The sequence below is a fragment of the Hemiscyllium ocellatum genome, chromosome 7 (assembly GCF_020745735.1).
Source record: "Hemiscyllium ocellatum isolate sHemOce1 chromosome 7, sHemOce1.pat.X.cur, whole genome shotgun sequence".
Classification (NCBI taxonomy): domain Eukaryota; kingdom Metazoa; phylum Chordata; class Chondrichthyes; order Orectolobiformes; family Hemiscylliidae; genus Hemiscyllium; species Hemiscyllium ocellatum.
The window spans coordinates 52986341-53008470 of NC_083407.1; the positions used below are offsets into that span (position 1 = coordinate 52986341).

Genomic DNA, 22130 nt, shown 5'->3' on the forward strand with positions numbered 1-22130 from the left:
CTGTTTTTCAGATTTCAAGCATTCACAGTATTGTACTTTTGTCAATCAGTATCTTTGGTGTGGAAGAACTAAAGATATCAGATCTCCAACACCATATAAACTACAAGTCCAGCCAACTATTTCCTCATTTCTAAGAAATCTCCTCCATCAGCAAAAGTTGCACATTGATCTCTCCTGAGCAGACAGGAACACACATGCACTTTTGTCCTGAAACATTTCACACACTGAGCAGAAATTATTTGATGAGACCACAACATCCATTCAATCTCTGCTATTGTTCAAAAGGCCAAACCACTCACCTGCTCCCATTAAGGTACGAAATGCTCTTCAGTTCTACAACAGAAACTTGCAGCGATGAAGCAAAAATATCTTGAATGTTTAATATATTTCATTTCAAAACAGAGAAATTGTGAAATTTCCACTCCCTTCCCCAGGCATAAGTGGCCCCTCACCTGGCAATGAGGCTTATAAATATGGAAAGAGCACCTGATTTCTAAATATCTGATTCACCCCACTCAACTGAACACTGCCAAATTCTATAAAGCACCCAGACCTCAACCATTAAGATCATTAATTCCCTTTACAATTTCACTTTGTTCTACAGCCATAATATCCTTCTCTAAAAAATTACAAAACCAAATTCTGAAAAGCTCTAATTCTTCTTGCAATCAGATTTGAGATCATTGAAGGGAGAAAGAAAATTTCCATTTCCCATGTTCCCTCCAGTTAAATGTTCAGTCAAACATTGTCTTCATTTTAGAAGTGTATACTCGTTCCTTATAAAATCTAAGTATAATATTAAAAATCATTTATTATTAAATAATAAAATTTACAGCAATTCAAGAAACAAAGTAGATTGGAATAGAGAAATTTCTTCACAGTACAGGTTGAGGGGTTCCAGGATCAATTGTCAAAAACTGCAAGCACAGCAAGATCAGTTTACTGATGCAATTTCCATTATAATATAGAAATAGGAATTCAAAGTGTGATAAAGCTGACACAATAGTGTGACAAAAACACAAAATATGGTTTTGTGGATACTGAGTAGATATAAACATAAGTTTTCAGATACAAAATCAGAAATTGTTGAAAAAACTCAGCAGGTCTGGCACCATTTGTGGAAAGAAAGCAAAGTTAACATTTCAGGTCAAATTATCTTTCTTCAGATCTGATGGTTCTCAAATGTACGGAAATCTTACTTTTACATTTTTAAGGTAAGAGTACACATTGAGACATAATGGCTAGAGTTGAAAATCTGCTATTTACTAATATGGAGCAAAATAATTCTGTTTAACTGCACTGGCTATGGTTCTGTGCCACGCTAGCACTGTGAACTATTTTGAGCATCTGCAGCTCTAGGTGGATGGTCAGAATACCTCAAGTCCTCGTATTAAAAACTTCAAAGACAGTGTTCAACATTAGGCAAAATATAATCATACTATTGTGAAATTTTTAATGTCCAAATAAATATAAAATAAATTTTAATATCATACTATTGTGACAGTTATTAAAATTTATTTTATATTTATTTGGACATTAAAAATTTCAATTCCTGAGACGGATAAAGGGTGAACCACTCACTCCGTGTCAAATGCTAAGTCATCAGTGGGACAAGGCAATCAATTCCATCTATAAAGGTTGAAACAAACTAGCTATACTGTGAATGCAGCTTGGGCAGCAAAGGGGAATCCAGAGTACATCCCTAAATAAAGAAAATACTGAATTTTGAAGCAAACATAAATGATGCTATCTGCACCCTATTATTACAGAGTAAGAGATCACAATTTTGGCAAACACAGTTAAACATGGAAATCGGAAAGCTGCCATAAAGATATCCTGCTCCAACATTAACTGTGTTAAACATTATCTCAGCAAGCAACTCAACATTCAACTACACGAATGCTTTCCTGGGACCAAAATTCTGGAATATCACTATCGCACTTTCCTCCTTTTAGAGTGACTCCTAGTCTACTAAACCAACACCAATTTGAGGCTTTCAGTGTCCTACTGTTTAATAATGCTCTTACAAATTAATTTGGGATATTTTATTATGTTTAAGGCACTATTTGAATGTTATTGCCATTGTTGAAGTGTGTTAAGATGGGAACTTGCTCACTAAATAAACCAGAACTTCAAATATTTTTTTAAATTATGTAATCAGCCTTAATTACTGCCAAACAACATCGCTCGTACAGAAATTTAACTCTTCAAAGTGTGGGGTCTTATTTCTTCAGGTTTTAAAGTTTTTAAACTTTTTTCCAATTTTTTTTCGAGTCATTATGTAGCTTAATTTTATCTTTCTTTTGCTGTGTTGTTTTACGTACACATTTAATTAAGTATTCTGAAATGTGTTTCCTTGTTCAGACTCCACATGACATAGGATTTTTAAGGACATTTTATTGTAACTGTTACAGGAAATACACCATGACATGTCCTGTTCTCAAAGATGCCAATCCACTGCAAATGGTGCCAGTGTTTTGGATGTCAAACCACTGCAAATTCCAAAGCAAAAGCCTAAGAAAACTATGCATAGGTTGTGCGCAATACAGAAATTACCATCATTCTCCAGTGACCTCCAAATCTGCCAAACATATGAATTCGAATTATATAACCATGGGAATTAAAAAGCATTTTGTTTTAGATTAGGTTACTTACAGTGTGGGAACAGGCCCTTTGGCCCAAAAAGTCCACACTGACCCACCCAGACCCATTCCCCCACATTTTCCCCTTCACTTAACACTACAGGCAATTTAGCATGGCCAATTCACCTAACCTGCACATTTTTGGACTGTGGGAGGAAACCGGAGGACCCGGATGAAACCCACGCAGACACGGGGAGACTGTGCAAACTCCACACAGTCGCCTGAGGCGGGAATAAAATAATGTAAATAAAACAATGAATGCTGTCCAAGATTCATCAATGGACTCAGGAGCCCTTTTCAAGCCTTGTAAGGATAAATATGGAAATCCTTTGAGGCAAAGGACGAGAATGATCTCAATCACTTATGATGCTAGGGCAGTTTAAATCTAAAAATGATGGGTGTGGTATCAGTATTTATGTTGGGAGTATTTCCCAGTGAGACTGTACACCTTATATTTGTAGGTGAGGTGAACATAAAAGGGTAGGTTACATTCTCTACAGTGTGGAAACAGGTCCTTCGGCCCAACAAACCCACACCGACCCTCCAAAGAGTAACCCACCCAGTCACATTTCCCTCTGACTAATGCATCTAATTAATGCATCTAACACAATGGGCAAAGTAGCATGGCCTATTATCTGACCTGCACATCTTTGGACTGTGGGAGGAAACTAGAGCAGGCAGTAACCTAGGGCTGGAATCAAATCTGGGACACTGGTGCTGTGAGGCAGCAGTGCTAACTACTGAGCCACCATGCCACCCCGCAATGACTAAAAGAGAGAAGGAAGAGGGAATGGGAATAAAATAGGCTTTCCCCACGCCTGTAGTTTTTGTTGGATTTTGATGGATACATACATTAAATCAAAGGTTGAGGAAAAGAGGAACAAAGTCAAAAACCGGTCAGAAAGAACTAAACAAAGTAAAATAGCTCAGAACACTTTCTCAGAAATCCTGGCAGGAAGTGGTGGTGGCTTTAGGATAATAAAAATAGTTTGTATTTACAAAGCAGCTTGAATATTTAAAAATCCTCCAAAACACCTTGACACAGTTCAGAAACATAGTTAGGCAAAAAAAAATGGATGGCCAACAATAGGGCCTGTATTATCAAAGGTAACCAAAAGCTTAGTCAGAATGTTTACATATCATACGTCTTGAAACAGGATAGAGAGTTGTGCAGGCAGGGAATAGCAGAGCGTAGAACCAAGACACCAGTAAGGCACAGTTTCCAATTAAAGTCATTGGAAATCAGAGTAAGCTATTCAGCCCTTCAAGCCTGCTCCACCATTCAATATGATCATGGCTGATCATGCAACCCAGTCCCTGCTTCACACTTTCTCCTCATGCCCTTTGAGGCCTTCAGCCCAAAGTAGTATGTCTAACACCTTCTTGAAAACTTCTAATTTTTGTCCTCAACCTGGCTGGTTTTGGCCACAGACCATTTTCTGGGTGAAGAAGTTTCTCCTTATCTCAGACCTAAATGGCATACCCCATATCCTTTCAACTCTGACCCCTGGGTATGGATTCCCCAGTCATCACGAATACCTTCCCTGCGTTTTTTTCAGAATGTTCTGTGAGAACCCCTGCCCACCCCTCCCCCCCAATTCTTCTCAACTCTGATGAATATAGCCTTGTCAGAATACATGAAAGGCCAGAAACAGAGAAATAGGAAGGGTGGAGAAGTCCTGGCACTAAACTGTATTTCCGAGGTGGTGAGGCCATAATGAGATTTAAATGCAAGAGTGCTGTAACATTAAACTGAAGGGTAGTAAACCAGCAGCCAAATAGATTAATAGGATCTGTGTAGGATAAGATATTTGCAGAGATTTTCTTTATAAACCAAAGTTTATAAAGGGTGAGGGATGACAAATCAATCTGAAAGGTATTGGGGTAGTGAATCTTGAGGTTACAAAGATATGAATGAGTTTCATTAGCTGATAAACAAAGGGGTATGTGGAGATGAGCGATATAGAAAACGAAATAGAAAACTTGAGAGACTTAAGAGGATGCTAGATCAGGAGCTTAACTTGTGGGTGAATGAAATATCAACATTACAAAGTCAGATTCAGCATGGTTAAGAAGCTGAACAGAATCTAGCAGTGGCTCAAGATTACAACTTCAGTTTTTACTATGGAAAAATGTGACCGTGACCAAATATTGGTAAGCAATCTGAAAAGAAACACAAGGGAACAGTCAAAAAAGATAATGCAGAGATAGAGTTGGATGGTGACGACTACACATTGCAAATGGTAGCAGCGTGAAAATAAGTAACAAACAAAGCCAACAGATTTCTGCAGACTCCAGAGGTAATTCTGTAGAGACAGGAAAAAGAAGCCAACACAGAAGTGTTTAACAACTGGATAACCAAGCTTAGAACAAAATCAAAGCAATTCTGCCAAGCTGAGCAAAGGAACCAAAATAAATAAGTCATACACACAGTGGTCCACGATATCAAATACTGTTGGGCAGTGTCACAAGGATTTTGGTCAGGACTATTTATTGCTATGGTGTAAATGGAAATCTAATTGGAGAGATTCAAGCAACTGAATTGTAGAAAATAGGCACAAATGGGAGGCAAAATGCGTATGGACTATGTAAAGTGCGTGAAAGGTAGAGATAGAGAAGTTCAAAGGCAGGGATCAAAGAGCTTTATAGACAAGTGTGTGGAAGGATAATGGCCACTTTTAAAAAGGTCGATGACTCAGATGATTATGAAAAGAACATAACATTTAGGAGCAGACGTAGCCCATTCAGCTCATTGAGTTTGCAGCATCATTCAATGATATCATGACTAATTTGATAATCCTCAACTCTGTTTCCATCTTTTTCTCCACAACCTCAATTCCCACACTGATTAATAATCTGTCCACATCAGCCTTTAATATACTTAGCAGTGTAGCAATTACAGCCCTCTATGTAAATAATTCCACAGGTTAGAGAGAGAGAAAAACAACCAGCTAACTAAAAGGGGTAAATAAAAGCCAACAGCTGTGGAAGGTAGCCTGTCTGAGAAATGCAGCAAGCACAATGCATCCTAAAAGGGAAAATGAAATAGCGTTGGAAATGTACATTTAGGGGAACGATGGTCATGGGTTCAAAGCCATTTGTCAGCACAGTATGGGGTCCACAATGCCCAAGTAACTGAAATTGAGGGTTTTGAGGGATGAGGTGGAACAGCAGGGGGAGAGGTCAAAGTTGAGAATTACAGGTACCGCTGGAAAAGCACAGCAGGTCAGGCAGCATCAAAAGAAGGGCTTATGCCCGAAACATTGAATCTCCTGTTCCTTTGATGCTGCCTGACCTGCTGCGCTTTTCCAGCAATACATTTTCAGCTCTGATTTCCAGCATCTGCAGTCCTCACTTTCTCCTCGAAAATTACAGGTACCTGCCTATTAGACAGAGATGTTAGTGTGCAAAAGAAGAATTGGGCTCATCAACCCATAGACCAAGGATAACTTTTGAGTTTTCACTGAAAATTGGGAAACTCACACACAATTGAAACCTATTCACTGCATTTCAAATAATGCATTGAACACATCACAATTAACACTCAAACAATGCTGGAAAACCTCAGCACTTCTCAGAAACCCATTATTTCCTGAATACCTCATTTAGTGTCAACCTGGATGAAGGGTTTGAACATATCCCCAAAGCAAAAGTATCACCAAAGGACTAAAACTGAAAATTTGTTCGATAGTGATGACATTGCCAGTTTTACAGCCGAAATCCTTTCTATTTGTTTCTATGCAGCTGTCACATCAGGAGAAAGCAGCAGCCTGTGTGCTCTCTGTGGAAAAATACATTTTCAAACATTCTGAAATGTCACTTTTTTGGTGGGTCCTGTGCATGGCTGCACTCAAAACAATTGTGTAGACTCTCCTTCTCTATTTGATCCACAGAACTGTCCAAGAACATGTCAGCATTTGATTTTAAAGTCCAATAACTTCCAATGTTCATAAAATGGAAATGGCAAGAAAATGGTGTACATGGGAGGTGCAGACAATAAAATTAAACCTTGAAGGGTCACGAAATGCAGTTCACATTTCACAAAAAGTTTACAAAAAACTCATGTAAGTGAGCTATTACTAGGATGATAAGCAGATAATAAATTGTATCCAGTCAGATATTAAAATTGAAAATCAGAAAGACTGAAATATTAATTTTAAAAAACTAGCTGGTGTGAACTAAATTCAAGGCTCGTTATGTCAATTTGCATAAAGTACAAAAAATGTTCACAGGTACACAATCATTTCTTTCTCATTCAAGGAATTCCATAGATAAGACGTCATTTGTAAATTGTAGAATTGCTGCATCATTACATTACAAAATGTTCTGCAAATTAATTTTATTAATCTTGTAAAATTGTTGTAGTAGTAACTTAAAAGGCACAATTACCAAAGTTACTAATAATTACCTATACAAAGCTAAATGTGGCCAAAACAAGATTATGTGGACAACAATCCCAGAAATATTGCTCCACCAACTTTGATAATAGCTTCACACAGAATTTCATATTAAATACATCAGAAGTAGGCAATTCGGTGGTAAATTTCTTTTTTATATGTTGCTCACACTATTTATAAACCCAAAATAATTTGTGAGCGAGTGCTTTGTGTTTGAATTTCAAAACTGCTGGTTTGTCAAAGCCAGTTCACACAGTAATCTAGATGTCTATCACCACGCTGAAGGTGTCATGCTGTATTTGGAATTTAAGCCTGCCAGTTTATCGAGGCTAAATCCCATTGTGCAGACTTGTTTATCATAATATGGTTCTGGAATTCAAGGCTGCAGGATAAACAAGACATGACACAAAAATAAGATGGGCAGGATTATCAATAAGAGACACCACAAGTGAATAAAGATCATTAATTCACACTGTAGATAATTCTGCTGAGGTTTATTTATTGCAAAATCTCATCACACAAAGTACATATTACAAACAGTTTTGTTACTGTGTTTACTCAAAACTAGCTGAACTTCAGCCACAGATTGCTGGAGTTGTTAACCTGATCTATCCTTTCAAAGATCTTACTCAGATTCACAGGACAGGGAACTAACCCAAATATATTCTGATGTCAGACTTCTGTGTTTGGCACTGAGTGACCAAAGTTAAAGAGTGTGGCGCTGGAAAAGCACAGCCAATCAGGCAGCATCTGAGAAGAAGGAGAATCAACGTTTCAGGCATAAGCCCTTCCGCCCACCAATCCCAATCCATCCCATCACTCAGAGCCATATTCTTCCAGATGTTGCATTATTCACTATAGTTAATCAGTCCAACTGGAAACCAAGTTCTACTTTTGCAATTAACTATTTAAACTTTACAGCCTTCAACTGTCTTATGGCCTGCAAATTCTACAATAAGGCAATAAACCTTTTCATTTCCTCTCTCTTCAGTGAGCACAGGCTTTCTATCAACCTTACTTATGCAAATTCAAACTGGTGAGAGAGACATGACTAGCCAAATGAAACAAGAGGGGTAGTTTCTTGAAAAATTAGTTATAGGCAGCTTGATCGAAACAAACAAAAAACATTATGTGGGCAGCTCAAGACAAGAGATTTTCATGACACTTTGCTGATAGCTCATTCTATCTAATAACTCATCAGACCACTGAACCATTGTGGTACAGATCAGAAAGATACTGATTTTTACCTCTAGTTTTTGTTGAACGAAACATTCATGGGTATTACAATTGAATGCAACATGTCCGGGTAAAGGGAGACTGCAAGTTCAGACATTGTGTTCTATAAACACTGCAGTTGGTTTGAAATCATGGACCTCATTTTGAAACAAAATCAAATTGCTCCACTACCAAGTGACAGGTATTTGCTGTTTAGATTCACACTTAAGACTGACACTTGAGCAAGGTACTGGAAGGTTACCATTGATGTTCGTAAATGTGTACAAATAATTGTCGAGCATAATTATATTATAATCACTTGCGGACTTTCCTGACTAGTAGCACATAATCAGAGATGCACAGCACGAAAACACACTCTGCAGTCCAACTCGTCCATGCTGACCAGATATCCTAACCTAATCTAGTCCCATTTGCCAGCACTTGGCACATATCTTTCTAAACCCTTCGTATTTACATACGCTCATCCAGATGCCTTTTAAATATTATAATTGTACCAGCCTCCACCACTTCCTCCGACACCTCATTCCAGACACACACCACCCTCTGGGGAAAAAGCTGCCGTCAGGTCCTTTTGCAATTTTTCCCCTCTCAGCCTAAACTTATTATGCATTCTAGTTCTGGACTCTCCCACCCCAGGGAAAAGACTTGTCTATTTACCCTATCCATGCCCCCATGATTTTGTAAACCTCTAGAAGATCACCACTCAAGCTCCAATGCTCCAGGGAAAACAGCCCTAGCCTATTCAACCTCTTCCTGTAGCTCAAATCCTCCAAGGAAAAAGTGAGGACTGCAGATGCTGGAGATCAGAGCTGAAAATTGTGTTGCTGGAAAAGCGCAGCAGGTCAGGCAGCATCCAAGGAGCAGGGCTTATGCCCGAAACGCCGATTCTTCTTGGATGCTGCCTGACCTGCTGCACTTTTTCGGCAACACATTTTTCAGCTCAAATCCTCCAATCCTAGCAACATCCTTGTAAATCTTTTCTGAAACCTTTCAAGTTTCACAACATTCTTCTGATAGGAGAGGGGCCAGAAATGCACACAATATTCCAAAAGTGGCCTAACCAATACCCTGTACAGTAGCAACATGTCCTCCCAACTCCAATACTCCATACTCAGTCAAATAAAGGAAAGCATACCAAATGCCTTCTTCACTATCCTATCTATCTGTGACTCCACTTGCAAGGAATTATGACCTTGCACACCAGGATCTCTTTGTTCAGCAACACTCCCCAAGATCTTAACAATAAGTGTAAAAGTCCTGTTCTGATTTGCCTTTGCAAAATGCAGTACCTCACATTTAGCGGAATTAAACTCCATCTGCCACTTCTCAGCCCATTGGCCCATCTGGTCAAGATCCTGTTGTAATCTGAGGTAACTCTCTTCACTGTCCACTACACCTCCAAGTTTGGTGTCATCTGCAAACTTACTAACTGTACCTCTAATGCTCACATCCAAATCATTTATGTAAATGACAAAAAGTAGAGGACCCAGCACCGATCCTTGTGGCACTCCACTGGTCACAGGCCTCCAGTCTGAAAAGCACCACCACCCTCTGTTCTCTACCTTCGAGCCAGTTCCATATCCAAATGACTAGTTGTCCCTGTATTCAAATGAGATCTAACCTTGCTAACCAGTCTCCCATGAGAAACCTTCTCGAAAGCCGTACTGAAGTCCATATGGATCATGTCCACTGCTCTCCCCTCATCAATCCTTGTTGCTACTCACTCAAACAAGTCAATAAAGTTAGTGAGACACGATTTCCCATGCACAAAGCCATGTTGACCATCTCTGGTCAGTCCTTGTCTTACTAAATGCATATAAATCCTGTCCCTCAGTATTTCCCCTAACAACTTGTCTATAGTTCCCTGGCTTTTCATTACCACTTTTCATAAACAGTGGCACCACGTTTGCCAACCTCCAGTCTTCTGTCACCTCACCTGAGACTATCAATGATACAAATATCTTAATAAGGGGTGCAGCAATTACTTCTCTAGCTTCCCACAGAGTTCTATGGTACACCTGATCAGGTTCTGGGGATTTATCCACTTTGATGCCTTTTATGACATCCAGCACCACCATCTCTGTAATACGGACAGTTTTCAAGATATCACCATCTATTTCCCCACATTCTATGCCACTCATGCCTTTCTCCACAGTAAACACTGATGCAAAATACTCGTTTAGTATCTCTCCCATCTCCTGCCTTGCTGATCTCTCTCCAGTTACCCTTTTGTCCATAACGTATTTATAGAAATCCTTTTGGAATCTCCTTAACCTTATTTGCCAAAGCTATCTCATGACCCCTTTTTGCCCTCCTGATTTCTCTCTTCAGTACACTCCTGCAGCCTTTATACTCTACCAATTCACTCGATCTCTGCTGTCTATACTGACATATGCTTCCTTCTTTTTCTTAACCAAACCCTCAAATTCTCTAGTCACCCAACATTCCCTATACCTGGTAAAAACAATGACTGCAGATGCTGGAAACCAGATTCTAGATCAGTGGTGCTGTAAGAGCACAGCTCGTTGGATGCTGCCTGAACTGCTGTGCTCTTCCAGCACCACTGATCCAGAATTCCCTATACCTGTCAGCCTTGCCTTTCACCTTAATAGGAATATATTGTCTCTGGACTCTCGTTATTTTATTTAGAGTCATAGAGATATACAGCATGGAAATAGACCCTTCAGTCCAACCTGTCCATGCCGACCAGATATCCCAACCCAATCTAGTCCCACCTGTCAGCACCCGGCCCATATCCCTCCAAACCTTTCCTATTCATATACCCATCTAAATGCCTCTGAAATGTTGCAATTGTACCAGCCTCTACTGAAGGCTTCCCATTTTCCAGCTGTCCCTTTATCTGCGACCATCTGTCCCTCATCAACGTTTGAAAGTTCTTGCCTACTACTGCCAAAATTAGCCTTCCTCCGATTTAGAACTTCAACTTTTAGATCATCACTATTTTAAAACTAATAGAATTATGGTCACTGGCTGCAAAGTGCTCCCTCACTGACATCTGAGTCACCTGCCCTGCCTTATTTCCCAAGAGTTGGTCAGATCTTGCACCTTCCCTGGTAGTACATCCACATACTGAATCAGAAAATTGTCTTGTACACACTTAACAAATTCCTCTCCATCTAAACCCTTAACACTATGGCAGTCCTGACTGACAGCTTAATGTTCCAGTATACAAATGCTACAGGAAAGATAGAAAGTGGTGGGGGGGGGGGGGGGGGGAAGCAGCAAGAGAGGAGGGGGATAGTGTTGTTGATAAGGGATAGCATTACAGCTGTACTTGAGGAGGATATTCCTGGGAATATATCCAAAGTTAAAATCCCCTACCATAATCACCCTATTATTCTTACAGATAACTGAGATCTCCTTAAAATTTGTTTCTCAATTTCCCTCTGACTATTAGGGGGTCTATAATACAATCCCAATAAGATGATCGTCCCTTTCCTATTTCTCAGTTCCACCCAAATAACTTCCTTGTGTTGGTTTCCTCACACAATCCAAAGATATGCAGGTTAGGTGAACTGCCCATGCTAAATTGTCTACAGTGTTCAGGAATGTGTAGGTTAAGTGCATTAGTTAGGGGTAAATGTAGAGTAATTGGGTAGGGAATGGGTCTGGGTGGGTTAATCTTTGGAGGGTCGGTGTGGACTGTTTGGGCCAAATGGCCTGTTTCCACACTAAAGGGATTCTATGATACATTCTATGAATCTATGCTTCCCAGTTCGGCCTCTTGCACTGAAGTCAATGCAGTTTAATTTCAAATTTTAGAAAATCATTTCCCTTAAAATTTACTAATTTTCTCCAAATTTGTCCAGAAATGATTTGAGGTTTTATCTCTGAAAAACAGGTCAAGACAGTAATTGTAGCTGCATTTCAATTATGGTAGCACCCTGAAATCTTTCATTTGTCCAACTATTTCACCAACATGTCTACGCCCTTGCAAAGTTCTACACTATGCTCCTTCCAACACGCAATGCTTCCAAGTTTCATTTCATCCATAAATACTGAAACTGTGCCCTGTACACCAAATTCTCAGTCATTAATACAAGACAAAGAAGAATCCTAGCACTGACTCCTGGGGAACTCTATTATGAAATCCAAAAATATCCATTTTCAATTATTTGATTTTTCACTACAATGCCAACTTCATTTCTATTGTTCCCTTTAATCCATGAGCTAAAGCTTTGCTCAAAAATTCTGTTTGCAGCATTGTGTCAAATATTTTGCAAGTCCACGTACATCATGTCAATATTACCCTTCTGTTAGGTCTTAAAAAAATTACAGTAATTAAACACCATTTTCTATCATAAATTCATGCCAGCTTTCTTTAATTATGCATATTTGTGCAAGTAACAATTCATTTTGCATCAAATCGTTGTTTTGATGTTTCCTCACCAATTCAGTTAGACTGACTGACCAGTAGTTGTTGGGATTTTTTTTTAATACTTTATTTGGAATGCAGTAACATTTGGAATTCTCTAGTCTTTTGGCACCACCTGAATCAAAGGAAAACTGGAAATCGATAATTAGTGCTTATGCAGTTTTCACAGCTCACTTCCCTCAGCATCCTTGGATGCACTGTATCCAGTCCCAGTGCCTGATTTACACTAAGTGCAATCAATCAAGTACATTCTCCCCATCAATTTTAAACCCAAGTATTGTGATGATGGAACCATTGATTATTTTCAAGGATGTAGTCTGACAATTTCTCAAAATCAGGGCCTGTTCTCATGGTTCATACGGCCTTGGCCATTTTCTTCACGATAAATTCCTCCTTCTCCCATCTGGCCCGAAACGTCGAATTTCCTGTTCCTTGGATGCTGCCTAAACTGCTGTGCTTTAACCAGCAACACATTTTCAGTTCTGATCTCCAGCATCTGCAGACCTCACTTTTTACTCACATCAGTCTTTCACTAGCACCAACCTCCCTCACTGGATTCAGAATGCAAGAACTCATCACCTTATCTGAAGGCTAGCAAACGTCCTGACTTTTTGCTTGAAACAAGCTTCATACTTTATTCTATTCGCCAGAGGATCCACAAGTGTTTGTCATTTGCCATGTACAATCTGCTCTGAATAGGTATGGCTTAGATTCCCATGCACTCTCTTGAGAAGGCAGCCCATATCCCCTTCTTTGTCCCCAAGCACTTACTTATGTTAAAAAGTGTGTGCATTTCTATGGTGTAAAATAAAGCCAATTCCTCAACCCTTACGGGGAGGTTTGCTAGTGCTGCTCAGGAGGTTTAAACTAGTGTGGCCTGAGATGGTGGGAACTAGAGCAACAGGTCAGGATGTGATGATAAGGTAGAGGTTAATAGGATGAACAAGCAGGGCCAGTTTAATAAACAAGGCAAGACTAGAAAGATTGTATTGAGTAAATCAGAAGGGACAAATAACAAAAAGATGCTGAGGACAAGATAAAGTTTATAGCCAAAATTAGAGTTGTTACAAAAGGTGTACAGTGTATAAGGTACAGGAGTTGCAGGCACAGATTCAAATTCAAACTATGATGTAGTAGTCATACAGAGATATACTTGGCTGCAGAATGGTCAGGACTGGAAACTAAACATTCCAGGTTATAAGGTTTATAGGAAGAATAGAGAAAACGGCAAAAGAAGAGTATCATTATCGATTATAGTGAGGGAGGATGTAATGAGGGTAAAGCACTCGGTGAAGACCTGATGGAATTCAGGAACTGTGGAAAAACTAAGACCACAACAAGTTTCACATATAGACCACCTAGTTGCAGCTCAGAAGTGCTAGACTGTGTCAATGCTGAGATTAGGTAATATGTAGCAAAGGCACAGTTGTATTTAATGAGGGATTTTTAACTTAACATAGACTGGGAGAGACACACCATGACCTGCCAGAAATGTTGTGAATTTCTAGTGTCCCCCCAGGATAGTTTCCTCTGGTAATGCATCTTGAATGCGACAAGGGGTCAAGCAATATGGGCAGCACAGTGGCACAGTGGTTAGCACTGCTGCCTCACAGCGCCTCAGACCCGGGTTCAATTCCCGACTCAGGCGACTGACTGTGTGGAGTTTGCACAGTCTCCCCGTGTGTGCGTGGGTTTCCTCCGGGTGCTCCGGTTTCCTCCCACAGTCCAAAGATGTGCGGGTCAGGTGAATTGGCTAAGCTAAATTGCCCGTAGTGTTAGGTAAGGGGTAAATGTAGGGGTATGGGTGGGTTGCGCTTCGGCGGGTCGGTGTGGACTTGCTGGGCCAAAGGGCCTGTTTCCACACTAAGTAATCTAATCTAATCTAATATTAAATTTAGTAATGAGCAATGAGCCTGATTTAATTAGTGACATTATTGTTCATAAGCATTTGTCAAAAAAATGATCCTAACATGATTGGGTTTCATGTAGCATTTGTAAGAGACAAGCAAAGATCAGATATTAGAATTTTGGATTTAAGTAATGCAAACTTTAATGGCAAGCAGAGACTACTCCCAGTAAACTGGGAAGCATTGCTAATTGGTAAAACAACACTGGAACAGTGGAAGGTGTTCAAAGTAACATTTAAGGTCGTTCGAAAGCAATTTGTATTTATGAGAAGGAAAAGCTCCTTTTCACAAAACAAACAAAAATGGGCTTCAAAAGGAGGTAAGGGACAACATAAAATTAAAAGAGCCTGAATAATTCAAATAACAGTACAGATTCCACAGAACGGGACAAAAACAAGACCAACAAGGGGCCACAAAGCAGCTTTTTAGAGCAGCTAAAAAGGATGATGAAAGAAATTTGCAAGGGACACAAAAGACAATAAGAGAAGATGTTATGGTTTTATAAAAGGAAAACAGTTGGTTAAGAGTATTATTGGTCCACTGAAGGCTGGGAGTGAACATATTGTCAGTGACCGTTGGGAAATGGTAGACATGCTGAACAATTTTTGTGCATCAGTATTCACAGCTAAAAAGGAGGGTAGTTTACCAAAAGTCCTAAAGAAATTAACAAAGGATCAGGGATGAGGTCTAAGTGAAATTAGTAAATCACCATTAATGGAAAAGTTAACAGAAGTGAAGAGTGACAAATCCCCAAGACCTGAATAGTTTCCATTCACAGGTGTTAAAGGACTGCACATTGCCAATGCCCTAACTATAATATTTCAGGGCTATGCGTATCAGTAATTGTACCTCTAGATTGGAAAGTTGCTCACGTCACCATGTTCTTTAAGAAAGTAACAGCAGGAAACTAGGGAGTTACAGATCATTTAGCCCAACATATGTCGTGGAGAAATTTGTGGAGTCTATAATTAAGAATAGGGTAACTGATCATCTCAAAAAATTTCAGTTAATCAGGGAGAGTCAACATGGATTTATGAGGGGTAGGCATGCCTAATAAACCTCCAGGTTCTTTGAAGATATGATAAAAGGAGCTGGACAGAGACAAGTCAACGACGTTGTTCATATGGACTTCCAGAAGAATTTTAATAAAGAACGACATAAAAAGGCTGTTAGCTAAGATGAAAGCCCATAGAACTGTGGGCAAATTAGTGACATGGATAGAAACTGGTTGGAGCTTCAGTTATTCACAATATTCATTAACAATTTGGAAAAAGGCACAGTCAAATATCTAAATTTACTGACAACACAAAATCGGGTACCATTGTAGACAATGTTGCCAACAGCATAAAATTACAATAGGATAATAATAGGCTAGGTAAACAAACAAAGCTGTGACAGATGAATTTTAATATAAACAAGTGTGAGGTTATCCATTTTGGACCAATCAAGGATACATCAGGGTAACTTTTAGAAGGCACAAAGTTAATATACCGGATGTCCAATGAGATTTGGGAATTCAGGTGCCCAGCTCTCAAATAGGTGCAGAAAATAGTCAAGGAAGTTAATGGAAAGCTGGTCTTCATATCTAAAGAGCTGGAGTACAAAGATGCTACAGTTATACAAAACCCTGGTTGTAGCCTACTTAGAGTGGATGTGAGCAGATCTGAGCACCACACCTAAGGAAGAATGTTTTGGCCCTGGAGGGAGTTAAATGCAGAATTTACAAGGATGCTATCTGGTTTTAAGGGGTTATGAGGAGAGATTAGACAAAATTAGGCCTTTATTCTCTGGAATTTAGAAGTTCAAGGGATGATTTAATTGACGTTCGCAGGATATTAGCAGTGAAAGACAGGGTTTTTCAGATTATTTTCATTGGCTGATGATGCTAGAACCAGGGAGCATAGTTTAAGAATTAAGGTGAGGCCACTGACAAGAGCTGTCAGAAAGCACTGCTACATGCAAATAGTAGAGGAAGTTTAAATGGCAGGCAATGTCAATTCAATGGTTAAAATTTAAATCAGAGATAGACAATTTTTTATTAAGCAGTGGTCTAATGGATTATGGGCCCAATTTTTAGACCCCAGCACAAATCCAGGCTGGCACTTCAGAACAGTCTGAAAGATGTACTGTACTGTTGAAGGTGCCATCGTTTAGATGAGACATCAAATTAAGAACTCCATCTACCCTCCATGGTGAATGTAAAAGATCCCATGGATTTACTGTGGAGTACAGGAGTTCACTCTCGTATAAAACAAGCAAAGTATTGCAGATACTGGAGATCTGAAATAAAAATAAAGTGCAAGAGAAACACAGCAGGTTTGGCAGCATCAGTGGGAAGAAACAGTGCTAACATTGTGAATACCATATGACCTTTTTTCCAAAACATTCCAAAGAATTATCATCCCAGCATTCAGGTCAATATTTTTGCCTGATTTGGTATCACAATAGCAGATTGTTATATTACTAGATTTGCTTTTCTGGTACCTTGCTGTGCGCCCAAACCGATTGCCAGGTTTCTTTCATTACAACAATGACAACACTTCAAATGTACATTTGCAACAATTTAATCCTGGGATGTGCAACAGGCACATGGAAAAGCAGCAAACTCTCAGAGGGTTGTAGGGCTAAATAAGATTAGCAAGGTGGGAGCTGGGAGACCATGGTGATTAAAACAAGAATTTCAAAATTAAGGCATTGTCAGATCAGAAATCAATTTAATCAATGAACACAGGAGTTCTCAGTGAACAGGATTTGAAAACCAAAGCATGAAAAGAAATCAACAGAGAAAAGGTGATAGAAGAACTACTGGATCTAAAGATTGACAAATCCCCAGTAACTGAATAGTCTACATCGTATGGTCTTAAAAGAAATGGAACACATACACCAAATAGATTGGCTGGAGTCTTCCAAAATACTTCAGATTCTGGAAGGGTGCCAGCAGATTGGAAAATGACGAATGTAACATTTTTATTCAAGAAAGGAGGAAACCAGAAAGAGAAAACTATAGGCCAGAGGGCCTAACATCGGTCATACAAAATATGTCATTATCCATTATCAAACTTGTAGCAGACGAAATCTTGATGTGATCAGGTAGCCGCAACATAACTTTGTGAAGGGGAAATAACGTGTAATTAACAAAGTAACATTTACAGTGGAGAGGGGAATCAGTAGATGTGATTACTTGCATTTCCAAAAGGTATGTGAGGTGAATGTAACAGTTGTCATAACAGCAGATAGTGCATGGTTAGCTAATAGGATTCAGAAAATAGAGCTTTATGAAGTATTTTCAAGGGGGCATGCTGTAACTACTAGGATGCTACTAATATCAATCTTCGAACCTTAACTATTTATAATCTCTATCAATGATTTGGAGGAGGAAACCAAACTTATGGTAGCTAAATTTGCCAATGATACCAACAGAAATATAAAAATACATTGTCAAGAGGAGATACAGTCAGTTTAGGTGAGCGCACAAAACTTCAGCAGGTGGAGAATAACATGAGTCAAAGAGAACTTGTCCATTTTACTACTAACAATAGAAAGGCAAAATACAATTTAAATGGAGAGAGCTGCAGGACTCAAAGGCTCCTGGAGCATGAATCATAGAAAGTCAGCACGCGGGTACAGCAAGTGATTAGGAAGGCAAATGAAATGTTATTTATTGTTAAGCTAATAGAAGATCAGAGCAAGGAAGTTTTACTGCAGCTGTACAGGCCATTGATGAGATCACAATTTTGGTCTCATTGTTTGAAAAATAGACAATTGCTTGAGAAGTTGTTCAGAAAAGGTTCACTTGTCTCATTGCTGGGATGATGGGCTTTTTTTTAAATCAAGAAAGGTTGAATAGATTAAACTGACACCAATTAGGAATTAGAAGTATGAGAAGAGGTCATATTGAAACACACATTTTAAGGGGATTGGATAGGGTGAATAGGTGGAAGATATTTTCTTTTTTTGATGGAGACTAAAACTAGGGACATAGTTTCAAATAAGGGATCTCCCTTTTAAGACAGAAGAGTTTTCCTTCTGAGTCATTACTGTGTGGAAATTTCTTTCCCAGAAATTAGTGGACTAGGTCTTTAAATTTATTTAAAGCTGAGTAAGATAGATTTTTGACAGATTCGGGAGACAAAGGTTACAGTGCAGACAGGTAAACAAAGCTGAGACCACAACTAGATCAGCCTTGAATTTTTTGAAAGATAGAACAGATGAGGGGGGAGAAAATGACCTACTCCTGCTCCTATGTTTCTAGATACAGTGCAACTGAGGTTCTGGGCAGCAAAGTTTTGAGTTCCAGTTAAGAAAATGCAAGACAGGAAAGCAAGCAGTGAGAGCATTAGGGCAGCAAGTCTAGAGGTAACAAATGCAGTGATGAGGGTTTCAGCATTGGATGAGCTGAGACAAGTGTCAAGGCTGCAATGTCATAGGGGTGGAAACAAGCTGTCTTGGTGACGGACCTAAGGTAAGACACTTGGATGCTACATTATAACTGGTCTGATTCATACCTCAGATGGTGACAAGGGAGAGGGATTAGATTAGATTACTTACAGTGTGGAAACAGGCCCTTCGGCCCAACAAGTCCACACCGACCCGCCGAAGCGCAACCCACCCATACCCCCCTACATTTACCCCTTACCTAACACTACGGGCAATTTAGTATGGTCAATTCACCTGACCCGCACATCTTTGGACTGTGGGAGGAAACCGGAGCACCCGGAGGAAACCCACGCAGACACGGGGAGAACGTGCAAACTCCACACAGTCAGTCGCCTGAGTCGGGAATTGAACCCGGGTCTGAGGCGCTGTGAGGCAGCAGTGCTAACCACTGTGCCACCATGCCGCCCTAAGAATAAAGATCATTTTAGGTGATTATTTGGGTAGGAAGTTGGTTTGAGGACACACTATGGCAGCAACAGAAGATGGTTAGGTTAATTGCTTCATCACATACACAATAGAAGCTCCCACAAACAGGGAAAATGTGCAAACTCCACACAGTCACTCGCCTGAGGTGGGAATTGAACCCGGGTCTCTGGCGCTGTGAGGCAGCAGTGCTAACCACTGTGCCGCCCACTATTTAGGTAGCTATGGAATAGAGTTTGTGGTAGGGATTGAAGACAGTGGCTTCTGCCCCATCAATATTTAACTACAAAACATTTTTGTTCATCCAAGATTATTTGTCAGATAAGATACAAGACAAATCAGAGGCAGCGGAGGGATTAATTCCGGTCATCCTATTATAGGAAGGATATTATTAAACTGGAGAGGGTTCAGAAAAGATTTATCAAGATGTGCTGGGAATGGAGGGCTCGAGATACAAAAATATACTTGAAATGCCAGGACTTTTTAACTTTAGAGCGCAGGAGTTTGAGGGGTGACCTTGTAGAGGTTTATAAAGTCATGAGGGGTATAAATAAGATGAATGACAAGGACGTTTTCCCTAGGGTGGGCAAGTTCAAAACTAGGGGATATTTAAAAAGGACCTGAGGGGCAACATTTTTACACAGTGGTTCATGTGTGGAATGAACTACCAGAGAAAGTGGTCGATGCAGGTACAGCCAAAACATTTAAAATACATTTGGATAAGTTCATGAATAGAAAATTGACAGATATGGGCCATTCGCAGGCAAAACTGACTAGTTTAGATGGGAACATGGTCAACATGGACTGGTTCTGTATAACTTCATGATTGAGTGTGTTAGTGGCAAGGTGTGTTGCTAAGTCTCATTAGGAACTTGACTTTTGTTTTCAGATGCTAATGCCCAAAGGGCAACTGGCAGCTGAGATGTAGGTCCTGCATGCAGACACACACTTCTTCATTTTCTGTGGAGTTGCAAATAGAATTGACATCTGTGGACATCTCCAAACATGATCTAATGATGCTGGTGGAAAGGTCACAATATCATAGCTTAACATGGTTGGGCCCAAAACACTGTCCTAAGGATCGGTTGTACTAATGCCCTGGGGAAGAAATGATTGAATTTCAACAATTACTATCATCTTTGCACTAGGATGTGGAGGTGGAGGTGAATCAGCAGTGCTCCAAAAGCATGTGATTTCTTTGTGCTAGGCATGACTCCAGTTAGTGGAGACCACCCACACCACCCCAATTTATTCTCAATGACTAGGGCTCCTTGTGGTCACATTTGGGTCAAACGGTACCTTAATAAGCTATGTGGAATTCAGTTTTTTTGTCCAGCATTGGACCAATACTGTAATGAGGTCACAGCCATGTGGTCCTGTACGGAGATCATGAGAAATGCTTAATAAGAGGTAGTCTTTCTTTCAAGTCTCTTCCTCATCTGCCTATACTCTATGCTGACACATTTCTCAAGATAATATTTTCAACGTTATTAATTCTTCACAAACAGGGACTGATTGTAGAAAGAAACACACGATGTCTGTACTCTGTGCATTGTATTGCAGTGACCCGTGTGATTTGCTTCTAAAATTGTTATGCTTCCTTCCTAGTCTCTTGTACTGCTTCACGAAGTATCATCTGCCCACATCCTTTGTTGGGTGTGGAAAATACATACTTCTTGCCACCCCAACCACTTGACAATACCATTCACTCACCCGACCGCTTGAAAAGTGCTGCCCTTTACCTACTCCCTCCACACTAACTGACTTCGAAACCCTCCTACTGCAGCCGTCACTGTTCAGGGCTCTGCTCCTCTTCTTCCTAGACTGGCTCGGTGAGTCCCACTTCAGTGACAGGCACCAAATTTTGTAATTTTTTACAAAAAAAAAGAAAACTCGAGCTGAAGGAGCCGCTTGTGCTGCATCATCCTGGTTGGGGAAGACCCACATGGAGGCGGCGAGGCCTCGCCTCCCGGCCCCCGAAGGGTATGGACCAGGATAAGGTCTGAGGCACCGAGAATAGCCAGAAGCCAGCCCCCGGTGTGGAGACAGTAAGAGCGGCCCCAGTCCCGCTCCAGACCACGTTTGACCGGGACTCAAGGCCGGCTACTGACACTCACTCTCCCTCCCTCCCTCTCTCCCCGCCCCAAGCCATCATCACCTTTAATATTAAAGATTATTTTCTCTCAAAGCCGCACTCACCGCTCGCTCTGGCCCCAATGAATCAGCCGGTCCACGGGCGGCTCGGCCACTTCCGGGTCAAACGATCACATCCGGGGCGGGGTCGCCGGGGAAAGTCAGTTTAAAGTGGCAGCGCTGAAAATGTTCACGCAGCGCTCGGCCATGTGCTGCAAACTGGAGATCAGAGCAGTTAACATGCTCCGTCTGTGACCAATCTGAGTTGTCAAGGTAACCGCCCGAAAGGGTGGCTTCGGTGACGGCGAGAATTTGTTTTTTCGTTGGGTCAAGAGAGCAATCGAAAACAACCAAATTGAACAACTCAGAGAAAGCTCAAACATCAGGGACTGGAGATGGATGTCACTGTGTGGACTGTTGCCCATCCCTAGTTGCTCTTGAGAAAAGGCGGTGGTGAGCTGTGCAGTATAGTTGATGTAACTCGGGAGACGGTTCCAAGACATTGACTCAGCGACTCTGAATTGAAGCAGTACATACTACAAGTGTAGTAGTGTAACAT

At 40.4% G+C, this 22130-nt stretch overlaps 1 protein-coding gene across 2 annotated transcripts in view; it reads right to left on the reverse strand.

Moving 5' to 3' along the window:
* psmd14 (proteasome 26S subunit, non-ATPase 14) overlaps nucleotides 1-21689 on the reverse strand; it is a 106166-nt gene extending 84477 nt beyond the window's left edge. The window contains exon 1 of one of the 2 annotated variants that reach the window (XM_060827883.1): nucleotides 21638-21689. The gene's annotated coding sequence lies outside the window, so the exon portion shown is untranslated. The other variant, XM_060827886.1, reaches the window with a different exon arrangement.
* Nucleotides 21690-22130: the final 441 nt, after the last annotated feature.